Here is a 4,730-nt window from a genome sequence, read left to right on the forward strand (position 1 = left end):
TGGCGAAGATTGGATCTCAATGGTAGTAGGGAAACCGACTTTCGAAGCGGAGGTTGACTGGTAGGACCCATAGGCTGGCCGACCTACAGGTGGGGTTGGCCGGCCCCACATGGCAGCCTCTCGAGGTTTGCTTCGGTGGAGAGCCTCCTGGAGTCTTCTAGAATCTTTCCACGCGGTTTACGTGGTGGAATTTCATAATTTCCTTTGATGAATAGGTCCCCCTTGACGGTTTTCTAGATAAACCCTGTTGAAAAACATAGATTCACCAAAACTCATGGAATTTATTAGTTTAAACCCCTATATCTATGTTTGGTGATGGAATTAAGTATAAATGCAGGTTATGTTGATGGTTTATAATTAGTGTTAGTGACCGTCAACACTCTCCAACTCCTCCAATACCAAGTGCAATACAAATGGCAAGATCAAGATCAAGCTTCAACTCCCATTGCTATACCATCAAATTCAAGCTATACAAATCCACAAGTTCATGATCAAGTACAAAGTCAAGTGCATGATCGAGTTGCTCATACAAAGATCAAATCAAGTTACATTATTGCCAAGGACAATCAAAATTGATCATATTGTTGGTATTATCTCAAAGGGTGTTCAAAAATCAAGGGATTGCAGTCATTTTGTGAACACTTCCTAGGTGTATCTTCAAGACAACCAATAAAGATGGATGAAGCATATTGAAATACCTAGGTTGGGTGAATACTATGTATGAGAAGTTGATCAACTACACCTACGGTCAAGTTTGGAAGTATGATATCAACAAAGGGTGAAATGCCTATGATTGGAGAGTTGAGTTAGAGCAAAGGAAACATTTGCATGCCAAGGTCAAGTCCTCTCAAGAGCATGTTAAAGATGTTTGGTATTTGCAAAGCAAATCAAAACCCCCATGACAACAAATGAACGCTTAGACTTGATGAAGATGGTAACCCCGTCGGTTGATCAAAAGCAATATTGGTCTTCTATATCCAAAAGATGTACAATTTGAGTTAGTTAGATATTCAAATTTGGATTATGTTGGGTGCAAGGTTGATAGGAAGAGCACCTCGAGCACTTATCACATACTAGGGAGGTCACTAGTATCATGGTCAACAAAGAAGCAAAACTCCGTAGCACTTTCAATCACCGAAGTGGAGTATATCTCGACGTGAAGAAGTTGTGCACAATTGCTATGGATGAGGGCAATACTATTGAACTTTTGGTGTCAAGTTTGATGAAGTACCTATCCTATGTGATAATGAGAGTGTGGTGAAGATTGCAACCAATCTGGTTCAACACTCAAGAACAAAGTATATTGATATAAGGCACCATTTCATAAGCAATCACATCAACAAGGGTGACATAAAGATAGATGACATTAGGCACTAATGATCCACTTGCCGACATTTTCACCAAACCATTGGATGAAGCAAGGTTTTGCAAACTAAAGAATGAGTTGAACGCCATTAACTACTCTAACATGTCATGACTAGCCTCTCCCCTGGCTGTAGGAAATGTATCATTGTAATGTGCATGTTCAGTACATCCCTAACTATAGTATGTGGTTGTGCATATAGATCATAATTTGTGTTTCTAGGACATGCATTGAAATTCAAGTGTTATTCCATGTGAGACTGTGGGGGTATTAACCCCTATACCCTTACGGCTAAGCTTGGGCTGGCCCGGATCGATGGGTTCAGTCCACCCGAAAAACGACGTGCGGCTCGGTCCACCTGATCGGAGTCCCGCACAAGGAATCAAGACGGATTTGGCGACCAAGCAGGATCCTGGTCGATTAGAATAGGAATCCTTGTCCGGCCACATATGGCAATTGTAACTGACTAGGATTAGTTTCCAGATCTGTAACCCTGCCCCCCGGACTATATAAGGCGGGCAGGGGACCCCTCTAAAAAACATCTCTCATTGACATACAGCAATACAAATCAGACGCAGGACGTAGGTATTACGCCTTCTTGGCGGCCGAACCTGGATAAAACCTCGTGTCTGTCTTGCGTCACCGTCTTGTTTGGGACTTGCGCATCTGTCTGCCGATAATCTACTACCTTGGGCATACCCCTAGGTAGACTGCCGACCATATTTCATCGACAGTGGCGCGCCAGGTAGGGGGTGTGCGTACTGCTCTCCAAGCAAACAAGATGGTCATCATCTCCGGCTCCATGGCTACGCCCAACGGCCTCACGTTCACCGTCGGCCAGATCACCTGGACCACCGGCCCCGACGTTTCCATCGCCATGACCACGGAGGAGGCGTGGATTCAACCCGCGCCGACGACTACTTCACCTGCATCGGCTACAGCTCCGACCACGGTGGACACGGCTCCGACCACGACGAACGTGGCTCCGACCACGATGGATCTGGCTCCGACCACGGTACATCTGGCTCCGACCACGATTACAGCCACGCCGACAACCCGTCGTCCGCTTCCCCGCTACAAAGGAAAGCAGATCGACGACACCGACTTGCTCGACTCCATCGATCAGGTCGGCATCAAACTCGCTGAAACCCTAGCTCTGGTAAGTACGATTCAAAGCCAACCTAATGAGCAGGTAACATCTCCCCGCAACAGATCTATCCGACCAGCTCGGACCAGTCGTCCTGCACGACTTGGAACAGATCTTGTGGTCGTATCTACCCCTGAGGGGCGCTCCGCTCGTCGCCAGCCAGCCTTCGCGACGGGTCTCCGACTCTGCGAGTACGAGGTCCCGAAGGAGAACCACCAGGTCCAGCCCTACGGCCTGCGAAACGCTGCCTCCAGCTACGCGTACAACCTACGACGCCGCTCGGATCTATGTCCTATACATCGATCTCGGCCGAAGCCATGCAACATCGTCAACATGGTCCGGATCGAAGATTATCAAGAAGGATCCGTCCACACAGTCCGAGAGGGTGATTCCAGCTCCTCATCCGGCATTGCTTCCAACGCATCGGTCCACACCGAGCTTCAGCGTCACGAAGATGAAGGCGTCAAATACGATCTAGATCTACCAGACCACGCCCCGGGTTTCCCCCAATTTCCGTCTTTCCCGCCAAGACGAGGGGATTTAATCCATGTTGTCAGCAACGACGAGCCGCCAGCGGTTGGCGAAACAGAACAAGAAAAGACTGCACGCGAAGCACGCAATATTGACCGGTTTAATCGCCGGCAAACCGAAGCTGGAGCAGACCAGGAGGCACGACGCATAAGGGTCCAGCCACGTGACCTCAACAATGCTTTCGACAGGGTGGGGGACAAACAAGTCTTCAAGACCCCAAGCGCCAACGTAGCCGTCGCCATGGCGACAATGCAGCGGCTGCCCAACACTCCCGAGACTCAAGTAATCCGTGATGACATACAAGCTTATCTGACGGCTGCTATGGCTCAGACCGCAGAGATGAACCAAGCCCGGGCTCCATCCGTTTCTGTCGAATCAAGCCACAGCCGCCAGTACTCAAGTCGCTCACAGCCACTCAACCAACGTGGCTCGCGCAATAACGACCCATCAGACAACCGTCAAGGCGGAAACGGTGGTCGTGATGGTGGTCGGGACGACAACCGCCGCCGGGAGGATAACCGCCACGACGTTCGAGGCGACAACCGCCGAGATAACCGCGACAATCGCCGTGATAACCACGGTCGCAGGGCCAACCCAGATGGCAATCGAGATCGCCGCGATGGCAATAACGATCTCCGCCATCACCTCGGTGGACGTGATCTATGTGCTCGCATCAACCAGAGAGCCGACGATCGTGCATCCCATGAAAGCTATCGCCGTATGGAGTATGACACCGCCCACGGTCCGCCGGGCCTGAAGCAGTTCACTCCACACCTGCGCCAAGTCATATGGCCCAAGAATTTCAAGCTCGAGAAGCTTCAGAAGTACGACGGCAAGGAAAACCCCGAATTATGGGTCATGCTCTACGAAACTGCGTGCCGCTCGGCCATGGCCGACGAGCACGTCATGTCTAACTACTTCCCAGTCGCTGTTGGTCATGCAGGTCACCAATGGCTGGTTAGCTTGCCAGCGAACTATTTTGACTCTTGGCAGGAGCTCAGGCAGGCCTTCATCGACAACTTCATCGCTACTTGTGAACAACCCGGCAACAAGTACGATCTGCAGCGGATCCGAGATCGAAAGGATGAACCACTGCGCGAGTACGTTCGGCGTTTCTCGGAGATGCGCATCAAGGTCCCATCAATATCCGACAACGAAGCAATCGAGGCTTTCGTCACCGGCCTCCGTTTCCACGACGCCCTAAGAGACAAGCTCCTCCGGAAGAGACCCGAATCGGTCACAGCGCTTTTGGCCACCGCTAAGAAATATGCGGACGCTGACGACGCTAAAAAGATAATCGTTGAAGAAGCAGCAAGGGTTCCACGCTCCGACCACCCTCCACACCGCGACGATTACCGCAGTAATCGTGGTCGAAACGACAATTTTGACCGCCGCAACCAGCGCAACGACTCCCGCGACCACCGTGATCAACGTAATCAGCGGCGCAACCGCCGTGGCGATTACAGAAACAAGCGCGCTCGGGAAGACGACGGCGAGGTCAATACCGTGAAAAAGGGCGGCGGACGTCGTAACTACGAGGACGACTACGCCAAAGCATTGAAGGGGCCCTGCCAGCTCCATCCTAAGTCGAACCACACCATGGAGAATTGCCGCGTCCTCAAGACTATCTACACGCGTCAACAGGCTCCGGATACGTCCGACAAGCCTAACGACGCGGGGGAACAGCGC

The sequence above is a fragment of the Miscanthus floridulus genome, chromosome 16, assembly GCF_019320115.1.
Source record: "Miscanthus floridulus cultivar M001 chromosome 16, ASM1932011v1, whole genome shotgun sequence".
NCBI classification, from domain to species: domain Eukaryota; kingdom Viridiplantae; phylum Streptophyta; class Magnoliopsida; order Poales; family Poaceae; genus Miscanthus; species Miscanthus floridulus.